At 35.3% G+C, this 23,045-nt stretch overlaps 3 long non-coding RNA genes across 3 annotated transcripts; 1 reads left to right on the top strand and 2 right to left on the bottom strand.

The window, feature by feature from the left end:
* Positions 1–859: 859 nt before the first annotated feature.
* Positions 860–2,167, bottom strand: LOC138126499 (uncharacterized). Its single transcript, XR_011157854.1, has 2 exons — positions 1,272–2,167; positions 860–1,159 (listed from the first exon to the last, which is right to left on the bottom strand). It is a non-coding gene; the product is annotated as an uncharacterized lncRNA (long non-coding RNA).
* A 14,715-nt stretch (positions 2,168–16,882) lies between these two features.
* LOC138126624 (uncharacterized) lies at positions 16,883–18,258 on the bottom strand. Its single transcript, XR_011157879.1, has 3 exons — positions 18,025–18,258; positions 17,882–17,975; positions 16,883–17,832 (listed from the first exon to the last, which is right to left on the bottom strand). It is a non-coding gene; the product is annotated as an uncharacterized lncRNA (long non-coding RNA).
* Positions 18,259–18,328: 70 nt separating this feature from the next.
* On the top strand, positions 18,329–18,709 carry LOC138126625 (uncharacterized). Its single transcript, XR_011157880.1, has 2 exons — positions 18,329–18,506; positions 18,573–18,709. It is a non-coding gene; the product is annotated as an uncharacterized lncRNA (long non-coding RNA).
* Positions 18,710–23,045: the final 4,336 nt, after the last annotated feature.

The raw sequence follows: 23,045 nt of genomic DNA, 5'->3' as shown, positions 1-23,045 counted from the left end.
TATCTGTTTCGTAACTATACAACCAACCATACAACACCTGCTGACCGTTTTACGACAGGCACTACCATGCAGTGCTAATAATGAGGGGATTAGTATTTGTTACCTCCTAGTGTGAAGAGGAGCACTTCGCCCAAAGGAGACTACCTGCTACCCTCTGCCCTGTTTCTAAATCCCCAGCCGCTTTACGAAATTTCCGTCGGATTCCCCAGAATATGATTTAAATTTAAGTATAAGCAGGAAAATAAAAATTTTGAAATTATAAATCAGTTTATTTTCATAATTAAATAAATATACATTATTTTTGGCTCTGTAATTATGTTTTGTAAATATGTAGTGACATGCAGGTAAACACCGTACTTTACATTACGAGTTCCAAAACAACACAGTAAAAAATACTAAACTTTCCATCTCAATTGTTGCACGTTATTTAGGCAGCCTTGCAGATTAATTCCCGCCAGTAGTAATCTTACGCATATGATGTTGTTGCTTGCCCTGTGCCAACCTTGATTATAATTTTTTAGTTTTGTTGTCCGTTTCGGCATTGTTGATTTCAAAAGCACTGTTGCGTTTTTTTACTGCTTAAATTAAAGTAATTAACTAATTTTTATTTGCTTTTGTCTTTGTACAGCGTGATCAACAATGATTGAGTCTGTTGGCAATGAAACAATTGAAAAGTACTGTTTTTTTTTTGTCTCGTAATTCGCACTGGCTGAATTTTTTTAGAATCGTATTAAACTGTAAAGGACCTGGGGCGGAGCTTAGCTTGCGCGGCCTTTCATACGTCAGTGGCGTAGAGAAAATGAGAATCACTGGGAATCACGACAGTGGCGCATCATGGGAAATTTTCACCGTAGAATAAAACGTTTTAAGCAGTTTATGATATAATCCATAATAATGAATAGGGAATTTTTGCCAGATTTGGAGGCGAAGTCTAGCATTATTATTTTATAATACTAATGTAATTTATGCATGCAGAATTGTGGATAAAAGTATTACACGTAAAATCAACTTTTTATTAAATTTTATAACTCCTGATTGTTTCTAACACACTGATTCGTGTTTCATAAATGCGATAACGCTGGCTATAATTTCGCGAGCTTGACTGTAAAATTTTCCCACGTTGGCCAAAAGTTTGATGCGAAGCCATTCCAAACAAAACCTACAAAATTCCGATGGTGTTAGTTAAGTTTTTATTTCATTTCATTTACAAGTCAATTGCTATTGAAAGTGAGGTTATAAAATTAATTTTCCTATTATTTTTTTGTACTTACGAAAACACTGTAAAGTTATCTTCAGTTAGCTTGTGAAGACAGATTTGAAGCCTTGGGTGAACTTGGTAAGCGTATAAAGCAAAGTGGTATAAATAAAATTGCACTGCATAAACATGTAAACAACTCTGACAAATCTCCCCTATTTTCCGGCGAATGGACTCGACCACACAGATTGGTTTTGCGCGCAGATCACGTGACCGTCCCTTTACACTTTATTACAAGTCTAACTTGAGACGACATTAAAAACATTTTTGGTTATGCTGGTTATGTTTATGCTCTTATAAAAATGAACCTTTGATGGTAAATTTCAAATTTGCCAAATTTCATTGTTACCAACAGACTCAGTCATTCTTGATCACACATCACACCGTATTTTCATCAAGTAAAGATTTATTGGAGATAACCTATAATGGATCAGGGATATATCATAAATGTTACTTTTGTAATGTAACTAAATTAAACGTGTTTTTATACATGCATAGCTCACTTGATGAATATTTATATGAAATAAGTTATAGGTATAATAAATCCATGTTTGATTTTTTTCAAGTTCAATAGATTTCCACATTACCTGATGAGGTACTATTGGCAATGCGTTGACCTATAAAGGGGATCTCGCCAATAGCCATACTTCCTAACAAAAAAAAAAAACTATTTAGTATGTACACATATTTAAACAAACAATATAAAAGCATAAGAATAACATTACTGACCTATTCTTTCGGTGTTATAAAATGGTCCAAAACTAATTTACAGAACATAAACATTAAAACTAGAGTTCTTTTTACCAAATTTAGTAAACACCATCCTAAATCTGCTATTGAAAGATTTAATTTACCACGCGAAAACGGTGGTAGGGGTTTTTCAAATCTAGAAATACTGCTACATAATCAAATATTTCTGTGTTTCACTTCACGCACTGTATTTTATTAGTTACCTAGCAACATGGTCACTGCATTGAAACTTCAGAGTTCCTTCAAAAATTTGAATTTTTAATTTCAATTTTTTGAATCAATTATAGAAAAAATATTGTTTATATTTCGTGCGTGAAGATGTTTTTGTGCATTCAAAGGCTTATACTGCCTCGACCTTCGTCTCGGCGTAAAAGACCTTTTCATGCACAAAAAACACTCTCTTCACGCACTTAATATAAAAATAACTATTATTCTAGTCATCCTTCCATTTTTGCTTTTTTAGATGTACTTATTAGTTTTCAAACATATACGTATAGCAAAATTCAATCTGTAAACAGAGGAATGAAAAAGTTGAGAAACGACGTAAGAAACAAAAAAGAGACATTACAAAAATTAATAGAAAATTGTGAGAATGGAATACTCCATAGAATAAATTTTGTACAAATAATTTCTTATCGTGATAACCCTATGTTGTAATAACATTCCTGAAAGTAAAGATTTTATTTTAATATTTAGTAAGTTTTCCTTTATCTTGCACTCAAAAATGTAAAAATATACCTGTCGCCTTCCTTAATCCTTCGACAATAAGCGGGAACAACTCGTCTACAGATAACAGCTAAGTACCGACCACCTGTGGTGTAAACTGACCGCTGGGAGGAACTCGTCTATGACCCCTTTTTTAATGCTTTGGTTTCAGCCGATAAAGGCTACACACCTTTAAATTTAAATGATAATATAATTTCAGATATTGTTAAGCCAAATATACCTGACACTATAGCAAATATAAAACAGAAGTCTTTACATGGGAGATACTTTAAAGAACTGGAACAACCAGAAGTTAATATTCAGGCCTCTCATGCATGGCTTAAAAAATCAAATATTCACCCTGAGACGGAGGGTTTTATATTTGCAATACAAGATCGTGTTATAAATACAAGAAATTATAAAATACACATATGCGGTTTACAATCGATAATTGATAAATGTAGGATTTGCGAAACTGAAGGGGAAACAATTGAACACATCATTTCTTCTTGCACCGTTTTGGCTCAAAGCGAATATTAAAAACGTCACGATATATTCGCTAAAATTATACACATGAATTTAACTGTTAAATTCAATTTACTAAAGAATACACAACCACATTATATCGCGCGTTCAAATGAAATCCGGGGCTGGGAAGGCGTTGGAAACCGTCAATTGTTGTGCTTTTTTAAAGCGTGGATTAATTGGAGCATGTTGACAGCTAACCTAAAATTTAGAGTCAAAAAAATTTCTTTTTTTTCTTTGTTTGCAATGTTTTACATTAAAAATAGAATAGCCTAACGATTCTTATTCTCGTAGCAAATATCTAAGAGCACCCTTTGCTGAAAAGAAACATGTTCAAATATGTCCCGATTAAACATAAACAAATATCACTCGTGTCAAACGGCGGGAAATTTAAACTTTACACTGTTCTAAACGGTTTAATTTTTCCAACGCTTACTGAGCCCAGGATTTCATTTGAACACACGATAGTTATACACCAGAAAGTTGTTTGGAAAATGACAGTTACAAGTTACATTTTGATAGAACAATTTTAACTGACATTCATATTAAGCATAACAGACCAGACATTATAATTTTAAATAAACAACAAAAGCAAGCATATCTTTTAGATATAGCTGTTCCAAATTCACATAATATAACACAGACATATAACACAAAAATTAATAAATATTTAGAGCTCTCCGTTGCTATGAGAAATCTTTGGTGTTTAGAAAAAATTTCGATTTTACCACTTGTAATTTCAACAACGGGAATAGTACCGCAATCTCTTTTTAAAAATTTAAAAATTCTGGATTTAGATAACACATTGGTAGTTGAAATTCAAAAAGGTATATTATTATACTCATGTCACATCGTGAGGAAGTTCCTTAACATTGACACAGGACATAATACACAACAAAGTCAAAATGCGGAGGCGAGACGCCGGTAATTATGTTGATAAGCACTGCACTATTACTTGATAGTAATATCCGTAATAGTGTATGTACTCCGGCAAAATTGCCGTGCCGCCGGGTGGAGGTGGGATACGAAAAAAACATGTAACAATAACATATTTGTAATAAATAACATAGCTGCAGATTGCAAGTGTCGTACAGTTGCGAAAAGTAAGACAGAGTAAAATTGAAAAAGAAATTATATTCATTATATTTACCTCTTATTACGTATTGCCTTCATTCTCCTTTTTATACTTTTCCGGCAACCGATTGTAGAAATCTTATTCTTGCCATGGACACCCATTTTTAAAACGCACTCGGATAATAACTCAACTTCTAGTCACTAGGACGGAGTCAAAATAAATAGAAATATGTATAAACAAACACAGCATATTTATATTCAAGATTGTACCTGAAACGGGGATGAATAACGGTGTCGTCCAATAATGATCCTTTAGCTAGCCGAAACAGCCGGCGATTACAGTTTCGTCCGTAATCCTTTCATGCATAAATTAAAGATTACACTTTCGTCCAAATAGTTCAAATCTGTAAAACTGTAAATATGCAGTTTCGTCCGACGATAGAACAGGTATATAGGTACGCTGGGGCGGCTGGGTTTTATTACCTACCCTTTGGAAAAACCCGGTAACTCCTACCCCTACCCGCACCTGCATCAGTATCGGCAGGACCGTATTTTCAGTTCTCATTCTGAATTAGTTGCAAAGTAAAACCTAAGTTTGCAAAATGGAAAATTTAGACATCCAAAAAAGTGTTTCTAAACGTGGAAAAGTATTGTTGATTATTAACAATTATAAGTTCAGTTTTTGTGATAAATTGTTGAATGGTGAGTCGAGATGGAGATGCAGAGTTCCAAAGTGCAACGCCACGATCTACACAATTGGTGAAGATTTTTTAATATCACGGCATAATTTAATCCATTCTCACGAGGAACTCAGTAAGTCAGCACTACAAAAACAATTCGTGGCAGTAGCAACTAAACGCAAGGCTTCTGAAGATATTGGATTGCAACCTAAAAGAATTATCCATTCTGTTTTAAAAGAAAATGAATCTGATCAACTAACCATTGATGACGTAAAATCTGTAAAAAGGAGTATATACGGAGAAAGACGCAAGAAGTTTCCAAAGTTGCCTAAATGTTGTTTGGAATCGCATTGCGCTTTGGAGGACATAAAAGAAAAAATAATTACTAACAGAAAAGAAAATTTTTTGATGGTTAACGATATTGAATCGAACATAATAATTTTTTTATATAATTGGTCACTGCAACTTCAGAGTTCCTTCAAAAATTTGAATTTTTAATTTCAATTTTTTGAATCAATTATAGAAAAAATATTGTTTATATTTCGTGCGCGAAGATGTTTTTGTGCATTCAAAGGCTTATACTGCCTCGACCTTCGTCTCGGCGTAAAAGACCTTTTCATGCACAAAAAACACTCTCTTCGCGCACTTAATATAAAAATAACTATTTCGTGCGACGTAAATTTAAAGCATTTGTGCAGATGTACTCGTATATTCATGGACGGAACTTTCAAATACTGTCCAAAGTATTTCTTACAATTATTCACACTTCATGGACACTATAATGGGCATTATATTCCGTTGGCATTTTGTTTGCTCAAAGATAAATTAACAGAGACGTATGCAACTATTCTATTAAACAAATGTAAGAAAATAAATTTGAAGTTCCAACCAGAAGAAATTGTGATCGACTTCGAAAAATCTATTCACAACGCCGTCAAAATTGTATGGAATGAAGTTAAAATAATAGGCTGTCGATTTCATATTAGTCAAGCATGGTGGAGGAAAGTTCAAGAATTGGGGCTACCTAAGGATTATAAAGAGAGAACCGAAGTTGGAAAATGGATTGGATACTGTTTTGGTCCTCTTTTTTTGGGTAAAAAAAATTACTTATTATTTTGTACAATTTCACATTAATTTTATGTTAATGTAATTTTGATGTATTTTTCTCTTGAAATATTTTTTTTCTCTTTCTACAGAACCCGAAAGTGTTGGTGACTGTTTAGTATTCGAACTGAATGAAATCAGGCCACATAATCAGCAACTGGAAAAATTCCTAGATTATTTGGTCGAAACTTACATTGACGATGATGCTCCATTTCCACCAAAAATCTGGGCTTCGAAATCAGTTTGCAGCCGAAGAACCACAAACGCATGCGAATCGTTTCATGCTCACTTAAATAAATGTTTCAATTTTAGTAACCCCAACATATTTGTATTTTTAGATATCATACAGAATTATCAGTCTGAAATTTACATACAAATTCAGAGCATTTATACAAAAAAAACACCTAATATCAGAACCCAGAAACGAGAAAACTACTTAAAAGAAAAAATAAAACAATTAGATGATAACCCAATTACTCGGCTTCAGTTCATTAAATTGACTTCCCACTATTTTAGTTTTTAATAGAATGTAAATCTATATATATAAAACAAAGTCGGGTTAGTTACGCTATTTATAACTCGAGAACGGCTGGACAGATTTTTATGATCTTTATATTGTTGGATTTGTCTCCGCCCCGATTAGCAGAATAACTATTAAAACATCGAATAACTAACGAAAAAAAAATTATGAAGAAAATCCATTTTGAAAGGCTATGTCATCTGTCACAATCTGTCATTGTGCGCGCATCGACAATTTGAACTTAATTGAGATTTAACGTCAGCTGAGTTTTAACACCAAGTGTGATCAATGGTGTTCAACAACACCTACTTTTGCGTTGTACAGGGTGCGACAACAAAACTTCCTTTTTTGAAATGCGCGCTCTTCAGACTGTAGGGGTCGTAATGGGACGGGAGTCGTCTCATTCGGAAGCCGTGGTTTTCAAGATTTGTTCCCTATCCCTGTCAGCTGCCACCATGCGTTGGAAGAGTGGAAAGCCTGCGTTTGCCGTCGAGGTCTACTTTTCAAACTGATTTTCTGTGATCGCAACCCTTCCGAAATTGCTTCAATGTTGGGTCGTGTCCCGAACCAGAAATCAATTGTTACATGGGTCACTACGTTCAGACCATGAGTTCAGACAAACCGGGAGTGCGACAAAACGAAGAACTGGAGTCTCACCTCAATAAGGGGCAATTTGTAGTAGAGAGCCCGCTCGCCGGATTTATCCCCTTGCAATTTTGTTTGTGTTTTTTTTTGAAATCTCGCGTTTATATCAACCATCAAAGGACCCTACAAGGCCAACATCTATGCAGAAATTGCGAACATACCCGCTGCTATGTCATGGCTAACGCTAGAAATGGGCTTCTTCGCTTATTCAGTGTATCGCACCTGTATCTAACTAATTATGCATTTAAGTACGTCAACTGTCTGTAATTATTGAAATGCTACCCCAAGTAATGCTACGTCGCGGGGGAAGCTGTTTTAGGGTTGGGTTCAACATTTATTGCTGTGCGGCATACCTAACCTCGAAACTATCAAACAAAAACAAATGAACAGTGCGTCCAAACCATCAAACCAACAAACCAGTGGAACAAAATCTTCATCTACAAAATGTTTCCAACAAACACGCATATGCTTAGTAATTCTCTTTCCAATTTTTAATTTAATTTTCCATATTTTCTTCCCGTCAGATGTTGAGTGTATCCCAACCAAACTCATTAAAATATTCAATCCGTTCATGGTGATTGTTAATTCCGGATTATTTTTATACAGTGAATTTTTTGATCAATGAATCATAGAGATTTACATGGTATAAAGTATAAACTTTATTTCGCGTCAATGGTGTTTCTATTGCTAATTTCAAAATTATTTTTCGGACATGAAATAAAGTTTACACCATGTCAATCCCTATGGTTCATTGATAAAAAATTCACTGCATAGTTAGTTACAACTCGGGACACAGCAGTTTGCTCCACTACTCATGATACTCTCACTTCTTGCAAATGAATTTACCGAAAAAACTTGATTTTTCAGTACTCATCAATGAATTGTCGTAAATTCATGGGAGTTAATTAAGGTACTATATCGTTAATCACATTTGCACATCACGTGACGTGAATATCAATAATCTCCGTCAGAGGGCGTAGTGCTTAGCATTAAATTTAAATATGTGTAAGCATTAAATTTGTGTATGCATTAAATCATTAAATTTCAATTCACTTTGATTATTCATTTTATCTTAATAAAAAAACTTCATTCAATTCAGCTAATAAGTTAACACAACATTTATTGACTCTGAGGCGGTACGAAGTTCGCCGGGTCAGCTAGTATGTATATAAATATAATAAAATTATAACGGGTGACTATTAAAATTTTCACTTGGAGTTGGCTTTCAACGAGTTTTTATTTTTTCTGTTACTTTAGACACACGCAAGAACGAACGACAAATGTCAGTCAGTACAATTGAAACATAACCAAATTAAGAGAAAAACATTTATTGAAATGTCAAACTTGTCAGTGTCTAAGGTGCAACGAAAAACAAAGAATGATCCATAGCCAACCCTAAGTGAAAATTTTAATAGTCACCCGTTATATACAGTTTATTTATTTTCATTGTTGCAAACCCTGTTTTCGACATGTCTTAATATTGGTAGAGACAGGTACTCAATAAATTTTATTGAGTACAACAGGTACTGCCGGACGAAAGTGCATGTACCCTAAAATTGAGTCTGGCCGAAACCGTAGGTTTTGCAGGTAGGGCGTTTTAAGGATTAGGTAATTAAAAGATTTCTCCAGACGAAACTGTATGTACCCGAAACAGCCAGGGGGCAGGTAATTTGGACACGGCATTTTAGGAAAACTTCCGAGAAGAATGAATTTTGTGATCTTATAAAGAGCGATCAAATTAATTTGTAATCAAGTTATCCATGAATCCGAAATCGTATGTTGATACTGGAACTCCACGCGCCAATAAACACAGGTTGAAACACAGGTTACATATCTTCATATCAATACGTTCCACTATCTTGTTTTTGGTTGTCACGGCTAAATATGTTATGTTACAACAATGACCGAATATTTTTGGACTTTTTAACTTTTCAGTGTCAGATTTGATTTATAAAAATAAAACAGTCTAGTAAGTATTGCTTCCCTGTTGTAACTCACCTACCTGACTCAAATTGATCATTTCCTAAAAAAAGCCCATTTGACTTATATAACTGCCAATTTTGTCAGAAATTTTGTTTTTCATGGAATACATAGCAGCAACGAACTAACTTTACCTACAGTTCATAGAAAATCCCATCCCATTAGGGTATCTACATTACCTGATTCGACTTTTCCTATAATCCACAATGTAACTTAAATCCCCCTTTCTGCTTTTATCTCGTTTTACCTGGAAATTACTTTCTTTATGTGATATTCGTTCCTTTCAAATTTTTTACAATAAGAATCGTTTCTGTCATAATGTCGAAAGTTACCGACAAATTAAATAAATCTGTGCGGAACTTTAGAAGTCTTATTTTTTCAAGTGATGCTTCCGTGTTGTTTTTTTGTAAGATCTGTCAAAAATCAGTGAATTTTGAGAAAATGTATTTGATTGTTGTAAATGATGTTTTTTTTTTCTATAATGTACAGTTTACATGATAAGTAAATGATAAAATCACTGAAACAATAATACTTATAGCAACATTTAATTGTAAATGTTTATCTTCGCATTGTTAATGCCTTTTTCTCTGCCTATTTTACCGATTTTTAATGTAAATCACCCCTCGAAAAGGAATTTTTCGATGCAAAATGATGATGATGATGATGATGTAGAGTAATAATTTGATTAATTGATTAATCACGTGTTTTAATGTTTTTTACTTTTGATTTCGAGAGATTTACTCTGATGTTCTAATTAATAATAAATCGGCTTCATATTACTGTGCTTAAGGTATAAGATTATATGGCCCTTTAAAGGTATTTGACCAGAGATAAACGTTCCTTTTGTCGCAATTGCAGTAGGTAATCAGCTCAACCATAAATCATGCTTCAAGCAATTCTCTGTTGTAAATTCCAGAGCCGGCCTCAAAACAAATGCGTACCGACGAAATTATATTTATTTATTAAATGTACAATACTATTACAAATCATCTTTACTGTTTTCAAGACACAAAGTACTAAAGGGAATTTCGTTACAATAACAAAATTTACAATAAACATCAAAAACATGTTCTATCACAAATTTTTAATCCCTGCCTTGAACTAAGAAAAAGGGATGCAGCTGCACGAGCCGAGACAACCGTCTTAACGCCAATATTGGTTTCCATTATTGGGATAATTTTAGTGCTGTCATATATTCTTATACCTTATATTAAGCGTTACTTTAAATAAGAGTGGGCGTCCCCCGAGAGTTCGAGTTGGTCAGTGTTGCTGTACTCGTACTTACTAAGGTCTAAGTAAATGTAAGTATCGAAAATCACACGTTTTTGTTTTATTCACATTTCACATTTAACTAAGTCGTTGGAAAACGCCAGCGACTTTGTATCGCCGAGACGATACAACTAGGAAAACCCAGTTACATTAAAGTGAGTCATGTTTAACACAAAGAAAGATTGTCTGTATTAAAAATTTCAGATTTTCAATAGTGACAGACAACACATTGTTTTGCAAAATCTTAGAACAATACAGTTGAGAATTTTTGGTACAGGCTATGACAAGGAAAAAAAGAGAGTGTGTCGTAAAGACGCACGATAGAAGTGAAACTTTTGTATTACAGGGAATTCAGGGAAATCAAAATATTGTAAATTATCACTGAGAGGTGCAAGAGGAGGTGGCTGAGCCAAAGTGCTAGTTACTGGTTCATTGTCTTTATTATTTACACCGTTTTTTTTTCACATTCTGTACTGTCACTCGTACGTTTTCTCTCAGGCCACGCTCTTGTTCTTTCTGCGCCTGACTTAGGCATATTTACAACAAAATTGTATATTTTAACGATAACACTAAACAATACCGAAATGCGTAACTCACTGTTCATTTTTAAGCCTCCAAATTAAAACGCGAGAATGCATTTAGGACATAGCCTAAGCAAGCTCCGCCCCTAATTGTTTTAAATAATTTTAAATATTGAAAATAAAAACGCCGACTTTACCTGACCTGACGTGACCTGAAAAATTATGTGACAGCGTCCTTATATCGAAAAGAACTATTATTTTGCACGTTTGAAAAAGCAACGAGATCGGTGTTGCATCAACGATCGTGAAATAATTAATTATTTTTCAGCGCAGCGGTTTAATTAATTAATTTTTTCAACGCAACCATGAATGATTATAGTTATTTACGAACCAAGTGCGGGAAGACGATGTTCCCGCATGAGCGCATTTTTTAAAGCACGAGCGACGAAGGAGCGAGTGCCTTTAATTAAAGCGCGAATGAACGGAAGATGTCTTCACGCAAGTGGTTCGTACAATATTTTTTGTACGAAAATTAAATTAAATTTTTTTGTTTTAATACATTAAACATAAACGAACATAAAACCAAGTAGGCAGTGATCTTTGGTTGTTGGAAACAATTGCTTCACTTGATATTTCAATTTTTGCAATAATTTGTGAATTTTGTAGGAACAATTTTCAACGATTATAAATCTTACCGTACTTTTTTAATGGAGGGAAACCCAGGGAAGTTGTATTTTATGACCTAAATTTTATTATTATCAAGACAGATTTTTTTTTGAATGCCTCAAAGGGCCAGTGTTTTTTGCAATTTTTACATTCGAGTCGACCGGGAAGCACTCGTTTCGGAGCGAGCGTTGAATGTTGGAAGCGTTGCTTTCAAGGCTATGAGTACAAAAAGTTATTTTCATTTCGCGAATTAATTTAATTTAATTTCAATTAATCGGTGAATGGACTCCCATGAAAGTAGGATGCAGAGCACAATTTCTGTGCAAAAAATGTTACTGTTTGAAGATAAATAAATAATTTACGCTGGATAACTAGGTACAGGCTTCCTCGAATAACTTGAGCGATTTTAAAAATTTCATCGCCCCAGTTATTTTCATATCCTTTTTCAAATATGTATGTGTTTATATTTTGATGTTCTAGCGTAATCACCGTTTTTGTACATATTTTTATTTTCATTTTGCTAATTTATTTTTCAGCGCAACGGTGAACGATTAGGTTATTTTCACTTCGTGAATTAATTTAATTTAATTTCAATTAATCGATGAATGGGCCGCCATGATGGTGGTGTGGAGTGCAGTGACTGTGCAATGCAGTGCTGATTCGAAGACGCCGGCGGACCTCTCCATAAGAAATGTACGTATCTACTCCTCTTAAATTTCTCTTTCTCAAGCTTGTATTGGTGTCCTCGTAGTCGGGGGTCCGTTTGCATGTCTACGAACTCCGAGGTGTCACCTGGCCATATATTGTGTGTTAATCTATATATCTGGATCATATCTGCTCAATCATATCTGACTTCTAATTCAGGCAATTGTAGAATCTTTAACCTCTCTCTGTAGGGCTTATGTTTAAAGCGTGTCGACCATCTTGTCACTGCATGTTCTACTCGGTTAAGCGTATGTATAGCCTTCACATGGTAGGGTTTCCAAACTGATATTGCATACTCTAAGTGGGGTCTAATGTACATTTTAAATAACCTTGAACATAATTCAGGACTTGGTTTAGAGAAAGCTCTTTTGATTGAGTGAAAAACCCCAGAAGCCCTTCTAGCGGCTTTGGCGCTCTGGTTGCCCCAATTCAACTTGTTATTAACGAGGACGCCCAGATCATTTTGATTTTCAACTACAATGATGTCTCGGTTTCCAAGTTGATTTTGCGTCGCCATCTTTTATGTTTCATACGCCTATTGCAATTTTTCAAAATTGATAAACAAAAAATGTCGAAAACTTCATTTTTTTTAAATAGCAACTACCATTTCTGACCCTAGATAGGTATAAATGTTAAATTTAATTTTAAGCCCAGTTTTATTAACATTCTGTATGTCTATTTCCAGCCGTTTTGGCGTAATTTCTGTGAAAACAGTAATATACTATGAACAAAAAGTGGCCAGTGACTGCACCGGGCTCTCAGGGGGTTTTCGGGGCATAGGGTGTGGGTTCAAAAAATGAAAAATGGGCGCCAGGCAACTTGCTTTTGAGCTGGTTGTTAAACTTGTCCAGCTGCCGGGACGGGTACATACAGTTTCGTCCGGAGAAATCTTTTAATTACCTAATCCTTAAAACGCCCTACCTGCAAAACCTACGGTTTCGGCCGGACTCAATTTTAGGGTACATGCACTTTCGTCCGGCAGTACCTGTTGTACTTAATAAAATTTATTGAGTATGTCTCTACCAATATTAAGACATGTCGAAAGACAGGGTTTGCAACAATGAAAATAAATAAACTGTATACAGGGAGGTCCCGATATAACCTGCCAAAAAAATTCTGGGTCATTAGAAGGATCTAACAAGTCCAAAAAACCCCTCTTCATTAGGTCCAAAATCATGGGGATAAATTAACCCCTATCCACACTCATTCGACGCTGCTGACCACAAAAATACGTACCTACTCAGGAATTAATTGTTGGTGTTTGTAAGGATGACAGTATCTAAGCAACATAGGTACCTGAATCGTTTATGACAAATCTCAAATCTGACAAACTAAATCAAATTAATGACATTTATTGAAATTGCTGTACACTGTGTGCGTTAATTCACCAGCTTATTTAGGTACAAAAGCTGATTTTGTGGACTGAGGTGAATGAGTAATAAATAAAGTGGTGTTCCTCAATGTGTAAATAAACTTAGAGGTAGTGTGTGCAAAATTGTGGAAGAACTGTGTAATAAGAGTATCGTCTTAATTGTGGTTAAATAGCCGAAATAATGCATTGAATAAATTTATTTACACTTTACATATTCGTACTTTCAACTGAGAATATCTACTAACTAATGAAAGGTAAACTAGACTAGAAAAATTATTTTATAATAAATGTTCTGTGTGCCTTCCGTTGGTACCAATTTTCATAAACAGAATTCAGCATTTCTGGGTTTTTACGAATCTGGTTCGCGGCGTCTGTTACGTGTTTCTGGAGTTGGCCTTTTCTATTTATTTCAACTTCGTATATACCAAATCTTTCGTGTGGCCCCAAAAATTAAAATCCAGAGGGGTTAAATGGAGTATCGGGGACGCCATCGTATTGGAATCAGTCAGAACCAACCTCACATAAATGCAGATGTAGCTCCACAAAAGTACAACGGGACGGAAGGACTCCTTCAGGAAAACGGTCGCCGTATGGTCGCCTTGCCGGTCATGAATTACCACGTGTTTCGCCATAGAGTAAATGCAAATCGGCGTATTCTTGTTTTGTGAATTTCATAACTTTTTGAAGGATTCGCAAATTTAAAATTAAACTTGACAAATGTCATAGGTGTTTCAGGTACCGTTGCTAAAGAAATTGCAGCCAAGTAACCAGAATTACCTTTTTAAAACCGATTAACTCATTAGCGTACAGCAAATTTTGACCAAATTTTCAATTATTTTTACAGTGTTTTTCTTTTGCTTTTTTCCTTTTGTCAATTGTGCTTCACAATTTCTCAATTGATTTTCCCATTTATTTTGCTAGTAAGGGAACAAATTCCTTTTTCGTCCAATGTAATTCATTATTTGTCAATTGACTTTCCCATTGTGACAATGAAAATCAATTAAATTAATAAGAAAAGCATTTTGTATAAAGTGAAAGTGATTTGAGAAAAGGGGAATTTCATTTGACATTTCATTTTGACATTTAAAAAATTGGAAAGTCATTTGACAAATCGTGAAACACAACTGACAAAAGAAGAAAAGCAAAAGAAAAACACTGTATATGGAAAACGAAAAGACTTTTATTAGAAACATTTTTTGTGTTCTACTCATCGTCACCTATTACTGGATTCCTTCTGGCAGGTTATATCGGGACCACCCTGTATATAATTTTATTATATTTATATACATATTTACATTCAATTAAAAACTAAAATAGTGGGAAGTCAATTTAATGAACTGAAGCCGAGTAATTTGGTTATCATCTAATTGTTTTATTTTTTCTTTTAAGTAGTTTTCTCGTTTCTGGGTTATGATATTAGGTGTTTTTTTTTGTATGAATGCTCTGAATTTGTATGTAAATTTCAGACTGATAATTCTGTATGATATCTAAAAATACAAATATGTTGGGGTTACTAAAATTGAAACATTTATTTAAGTGAGCATGAAACGATTCGCATGCGTTTGTGGTTCTTCGGCTGCAAGCTAATTTCGAAGCCCAGATTTTTGGTGGAAATGGAGCATCATCGTCAATATAAGTTTCGACCAAATAATCTAGGAATTTTTCCAGTTGCTGATTATGTGGCCTGATTTCATTCAGCTCGAATACTAAACAGTCACCAACACTTTCAGGTTCTGTAGAAAGAGAAAAAAAAATATATTTAAAGAGAAAAATATATGAAAATTACATTAACATAAAATTTATGTGAAATTGTACAAAATAATGAGTAATTTTTTTACCCAAAAAAAGAAGACCAAAACAGTATCCAATCCATTTTCGAACTTCGGTTCTCTCTTTATAATCCTTAGATAGTTCCAATTCTTGAACTTTCCTCCACCATGCTTGACTAATATGAAATCGACAGCCTATTATTTTAATTTCATTCCATACAATTTTGACGGCGTTGTGAATAGATTTTTCGAAGTCGATCACAATTTCTTCTGGTTGGAACTTCAAATTTATTTCCTTACATTTGTTTAACAGAATAGTTAGACATTTTGCATACGTCTCTGTTAATTTATCTTTGAGCAAACAAAATGCCAACGGATTATAATGCCCATTATAGTATCCATGAAGTGTGAATAATTGTAAGAAATACTTTGGACAGTATTTGAAAGTTCCGTCCATGAATGTACGAGTACATCTGCACAAATGCTTTAAATTTACATCGCACGAAAAAATTATTATGTTGGATTCAACATCATTAATCATCAAAAAATTTTCTTTTCTGTTAGTAATTATTTTTTCTTTTATGTCCTCCAAAGCGCAATGCGATTCCAAACAAGATTTAGGCAACTTTGGAAACTTCTTGCGTCTTTCTCCGTATATACTCCTTTTTACAGATTTTACGTCATCAATGGTTAGTTGATCAGAATCATTTTCTTTTAAAACAGAATGGATAATTCTTTTGGGTTGCAATTCAATATCTTCAGAAGCCTTGCGTTTAGCTGCTACTGCCACGAATTGTTTTTGTAGTGCTGACTTACTGAGTTCCTCGTGAGAATGGATTAAATTATGCCGTGATATTAAAAAATCTTCACCAATTGTGTAGATCGTGGCGTTGCACTTTGGAACTCTGCATCTCCATCTCGACTCACCATTCAACAATTTATCACAAAAACTGAACTTATAATTGTTAACAATCAACAATACTTTTCCACGTTTAGAAACCCTTTTTTGGATGTCTAAATTTTCCATTTTGCAAACTTAGGTTTTGCAACTAATTCAGAATGAGAACTGAAAATACGGTCCTGCCGATACTGATGCAGGTGCGGGTAGGGGTAGGAGTTACCGGGTTTTTCCAAAGGGTAGGTAATAAAACCCAGCCACCCCAGCGTACCTATATACCTGATCTATCGTCGGACGAAACTGCATATTTACAGTTTTACAGATTTGAACTATTTGGACGAAAGTGTAATCTTTAATTTATGCATGAAAGGATTACGGACGAAACTGTAATCGCCGGCCGGGACAAGTGCTCAGTGTTCCCTTATACGTCAGAGGCAAAAAAATGAAAGATCTAATTCCTTGGGAATTAAATAACTTTGTTTATTCTGCTTTTTGCCAACAGTAAATAAAATAAGAAGTGCTTACTAGTGTGTGCACTGGTTCATGGAATTGGACAACGGTTTTTCTAAATAATTTGAGTCAAATGAAAATTTTGAACCAGTTCACATTGATGACCATATTAAATTGGTCTTATTAAGAAAGCTTTCCCTTACAGGTGACCTTGTAACTTATCTTATGATTCTGTTGTGAATAAACTTAAAACTAATACAGTATTTCCGATTTATTGAAGAAAACAATGTGTTACATTCGTTGAAATGAAAGGAAACGCAGTCTTCTGCTTTATAAATTTACAACGTTAAATTAATTTTTGATTCTATGAATTAAATGTCAGGTAGTGACCTTGACACTAAAGTTCTATGAAAAAAATCATAAAAAATGCGGTCTGAAGAGTTCTGAAAATTTAACTTGAAATTGTGAAATTTGCAAACTTTTAGGAAGTAGAAGAACTGCTAAACGTGATTGAAATGCAAAATGTTTAATAAAATTTGTGAAATCTTATGAATGTTTCTAAATGTTTGAATTACAAAATTTTCTACATTTGAGAGATTTCTAATTGATGAGAAGCGGGAAGTTCGAGGCGCAAATTTTCATTATTCCGCAATAAAAATGTGGCGACTTATCTTATGCCGGTAACATGGTGCGTCCTCGATTGCGTCCTTTTGGCTTGCGGTACGGTATAGTTCTCTTTTTATGGTGGCGTCACGGCGTGATCTTGACGATATTCTTTAGTCCTGAGCCGGCAACGAAACGATGATCTTGGCGGATGATAAACGGCTTGGCGAAAAATGAATGGTCTGGCGATGACCCAAACGAATGATGTGGCGAACAGCCACCCTCAAAACGATAACTCCAAAAGAACGATAACCGGTCTGGCTGACCCTAAGGAACAACCCCTAACGAATTGTCGTTAGTGTTGCGAAACTCAATCGATTCAGTAATTACCTTTCCGCTGAAAGGGGCTGCTCTACGATAAATTGAAGGACCACTTTCCGGTACTCCTTCACGGTACGGTAACGGTAATTGGCTCGAACTACCCCTAATAGACGAAAGTTAGCGAAGTGAATTCGCTAATGAAGGATAATTACCTCTATCTCGCTAGATGACGAGGGGTTTCTCGACCACGGTAAACGGTAGCGGTACGGTACGGTAATTTTCGGGCTCTTCGACGGCCCCGAAGGCTGGCAGCGCCGGACGATAAGCGCCATGGCGTTCGGCAATCCGCCCTCAGGGATGATTGCAGATCCCGAACGCCACGCACGTGATTCGCAGCTCGCGACTTGCGGCACAGCCGCCCGCTCGGCGGTCGCCGACCGAGTCCTCTAATTTCCGCTCGCGATGGTTTTTTTTTTGGTTACCCACGAATCTAGGATAGCAACACGAAAGATCTGGACCTTATTTCGTTGGGCGATAAGGCGTCCCGGTAATTGCACGGACCACGCATCTTGATGACTGTTTCCGGCGGTACTACACTTGCGCGCTAAATGACAGATGGTCGATCATGGCGCCGGTTTGTTTACGTTGGAAATCACCGATCGGAAAATTCAGATGTTGAAGCGGTAATGTGTCGGTGAGTCCGCGCGTAATTCACGAAAGGTGGTTCTTCCAAAATTTGATCCCAAAACGACATCCGCAGATGATCCCGATGCGCTTGGGACTCGCCGAGATTCGACTACGCTTGCGACACCAGGCGCGGCATCACAGCGTAATCCCGACGTGTCCTCACAAAACGGACCATAAGCGAACGACGGTACGGCTGGCACCAAGACTCTATAGTGCTTGTAACTTCCTAAGGAATTCTGACTTAAACCCTAAATAAACCGAACAAAGACCCTACTTAAAGAAATTTATTGTCATATTGTGCCTGTCAATCACTAGAGGTTCTCCGACAAATATTTTGAGTACTACCCCAGGTAATTTTTTTCTCCGAGGCCGGCTAGTGATTGACAAGTACAATATCACAATAAATTTCTTTAAGTAGGGTCTTTGTTCGGTTTATTTATGACTTAAGCCAAAATTCCTTAGGAAGATAAAAATACTATACAACGGAAACTCTCAAAAATGAAACCGCGAAGGAAACAAACGAAAACCGAAAGTGAAACTGAAAAAAAACTGAAAGTGAACCGATAAACAAAAAAATGAACCCTGAACCGATAAACTAAAAATTGACTTGACTGACGACACAAACAAACTGAACGATCTCGAAATGAGCGTCCCGAAAAAGGTTACGGTAGGGTGGGCGCGTGGCGACGTCAAATGCCTTGCGTTATCTTGCTAGTTCCTGATTTTCGAACAGCGATCATAAGTAGGACCTCTTGGCCTCCTACCCCGGCCAAAACGAATAGTGGCAATTTGACCTGCTACACTACTGTGCCTTAAGCGTTACTTTACAAGTGGGTGGGGATGCTAATCCCCTGAGGCAAAGACTAAGGATAGTTACTCTTTCTTTGCCTGAGGTGCAGAGAGAAAAAGAGGTACAGAACAACAAAAATAAAATAAACAGTATTGAACACTAGTTTTTCTATTGAGCTTTACCCAATTTTAATCTTCTAAAATTACAAAATGTCAAATTCTGTCGGGGTCATTACAGGCTATACGTAACTTTGATTTTCCAAAATAGTATTAATATGAAAATTGGTAGTCGACTATAATCGACTGCTATAAGTTCAAATAAAATACTTTCAAATTGGTGACACTTCAGGAAATACCGGAAATCGACGCCATCTTTGTTTTTTTAAATAGAAAGGTCCCATTTTGATTTCAAATTTAGATTCTACGTTAAATTTTGAGTTTAGAACGTCCTTTCGTCAACATTTATCTGTCATTGACCTATGTCATCTTTTCCGCAATAAAGCGGGGTTGAAGGGCTTCATTAAAAAAACCTCCTGAACCTTGGAAATAAATAATTGATTTTTTTTTATTGAATTCCTAAAGGTTTGGCCGATCTGCAATTTTTTAAAATTGATAATCAAAAAATGTCGACAACTTAATTTTTTTAAATGGCAACTACCATTTCTGACACTAGATATAAATGTAAAATTTAATTTTAAGGCCACTCTTATTTACTTTATTTATGTATGTCTATTTCCAGCCGTTTTGGCATAATTTCTATTTTTTGAATAAAATATTCTTTTTTTTATCAAGGAATTGTTTTATTTGAATTTTGATTCAAAAATCGCAGGCCTTTAAAACGCTCGTTTCACTCGTGTTTTAAACTGGCCCACTCATGCCATAAAGAGCCCAATTTATACATGAACGGGTTGAATACAACGTTTTTTTGTTCGACGAGCCCCTTAAAGGCTACAAATCGCTTTAAATCTTTAAAATTAGCTTGACGTGTCGTTTTGACAAGTTGTGACGTTTATCAAAATCCGTTCACACAGGAGAAAATTCTCAAATTCTGAAATGTCGAATGAAAAACGACTATTGTGCAACTGTTTTCAGTGTCACAAAATGCTTATTGTGAGAGTAAAAACAGTTACACAAAGATCAATTTTTTAGCATCATTTCTAGTGATTATTGGTATTAACAGTAAATATGAGTGCGATGTCATTTGTTATAAACTATTAAGGGGGTAGAGGTATTTTCATATTTGGTGGCGGAAACAAAAGACTGAGAAATGTCACAAAAATGTATTGTCAGTGTCAAATTTCTCATAAACGCCGTAAAAAGGAATGTCTAGGTAAATTTAAATTTTCGCTAAATAGATTGAAAAAACAAATTCTAAGGAAACCAGTTTTTGTCAGTGCTTCAAAAGGAAAAGTTAATCTCATATAATCAAACGTATTACAAATTATTTCTCTAGTTCGACGATGAATAACTTTCTTATTGCCAATTTGCTGCATTTCTGTCAAAATCACGAACGTCTTTGAGAAATTTGACACTGACAATACAAATGTGTGACATTTCTCAGTCTTTTGTTTCCGCCATCAAATATGAAAATATCTTTAGCAGTAAAATTTTAACCTGTAGCATAAATCACGGATGTAGTACCAAAGCGCCCCGTACTACCCCTTTCGAAGCGCTACCGTCGCCAGCGAGAATCAACTCACTGAGCCCCTACCATCCAATCAGCTGCGGGCCGACGGAGCGTGCGGGACCATCTCCAGTCAGGCTATAAAAGGGATGCACGCATGGACAATAATTCGTTATTATTCATTTAATCATTCGAGCTCCCTCAAGAGTCTCACCGCAAACCTTTGTTAACTTTGTTTACCTTTATGTAAATAAACTCTTTATAACACAAACAATGTTAAAAGTGACTCCACAACGTGGGGCCTAATGTTAAAAACCTTATAAGTAGTTATCAAAAATTTATACCTTTATGGACGAAGTTAAACACCAGGGTGAAAAAAAAAATTTAAAAAATGACCAACTCAATAGACCGGGACCAACGGCATAACGTGACTTCCGAATCACGAGACAGAATATAGTCCTTTTTTTTTAAATTTCGCCCTGGTTCGGAATCGAACCCGCGACCCTCGCGTCCCAGAGCCGAAACGGACTCCCTTAGGCTATATTCTGCCTTAAAATTTTATTATCGTATCCCACCTCCAACATTTGGGAGACAATTTGAAATTTAATTTTGAATGAAATTACTTCATCAATGCCAACTCAATTCCATTAAAATAAAGTCACGACATAATAACAAAATTGCTAATTAATTTGAAACTTCAGTTACCAACTATTAGACGAATTCCAAAAGCTTGTAGACATTTAGCTGCAGATAAATTAAGTTCCATTATTAATAACTGTGTTTCGACCAAATCATTATCATCCTTTGAGAATCTTTTGCTTTTTTCGTATAGAGCTTTCAATGTAGCAGAGAAATCTGATAAGTCGTTGAATAAGCATATAAAAGAAAATCTTTCTAATTTTGAAGAACCTCAAATACGAACTGGTTCTAAGAAACGTACAAATTTATCATTAGCTAAGAAAGTAGAAGCAAAAGTAGCCGATTTTGATATCAGAGGAGCTGTTAAATTATTGTCCTCGGATGACTCATTCATTCAACGAAGATGTTGCTGAAGAACTTAAAAAAAAACATCCTTCACCATCTCGCGAACTTTTTTTCCCAGACCCTTTCAAACCAGGAGACATTAGTTTAATAGTCAATGAGCAAAACGTTCGAGAAGCTATCAATTCATTTCCTGCCGGTTCTTCACCAGGTTTAGATGGCATGAGACCACAATACTTGAAAGATATCATATCTTTGTCAGCGGGTGAAGCAGGTCAGAAGGCACTAAGAGCGTTAACCAAACTGTGCAATTTTTTATTATCTGGGCAACTTCCTTCAGAAATCTGCCATTTATTGTATGGTGCGTCTTTATGTGCCCTTAAAAAGAAAGATGGAGGACTTAGACCGATCGCTATCGGAAACTGTTTGCGAAGATTGACCTCAAAGCTAGCCTGTTTTCAAAGTCGAAATATTGTAAATTCGTATTTATCTCCACACCAACTTGGAGTTGCAACTAAACTAGGATGCGAAGCAGCAATTCATACCACACGAACCTTTGTTAATAACGATCAAAACCGTGGCAAAGTTCTTCTTAAATTAGATTTCAAAAATGCCTTTAACTCAGTCGAACGGGATTGTATTCTGAAAGAAGTCCAATGTCATACCCCACTTCTGTACCCTTATCTTTATCAATGCTATGGAAATCCTTCAACTTTATTTTTCGGTAATCATTTAATTTCTTCTTCTGTTGGAGCCCAGCAAGGAGATCCCTGCGGTCCCATGATTTTTAGTCTTGCGATTCAACCAATTATTTTATCTTTGGATTCTCAAATGAATATATGGTATTTAGATGATGGAACCTTAGCTGATTACCCAGAAGTAGTTTTATCCGACTTTAAAAAAGTTATAAATTTATCTCAGGAAATTGGCCTTGATTTAAACTTTAACAAATGCGAGATCTTTTGCTGTTCTGGAGACACAGATTTAAAAGTCATAAAGGAATTTCAAAATTTAGCACCAGGCATTAAAATCTGTGACCGAGAAAGTTTATCTCTTTTAGGCTCTCCAATCTTTGACCAAGGTTTCAAAAACACCGTCGAAAAAACTATAATTACAGTTGAAAATCTTTTAAACAAAGCTGAACTCCTTAAC

Source organism: Tenebrio molitor, chromosome 3, assembly GCF_963966145.1.
Source record: "Tenebrio molitor chromosome 3, icTenMoli1.1, whole genome shotgun sequence".
Classification (NCBI taxonomy): domain Eukaryota; kingdom Metazoa; phylum Arthropoda; class Insecta; order Coleoptera; family Tenebrionidae; genus Tenebrio; species Tenebrio molitor.
Note: the sequence above shows the minus strand (reverse complement) of the source record. Positions and strands in the feature narration are given on the sequence as shown.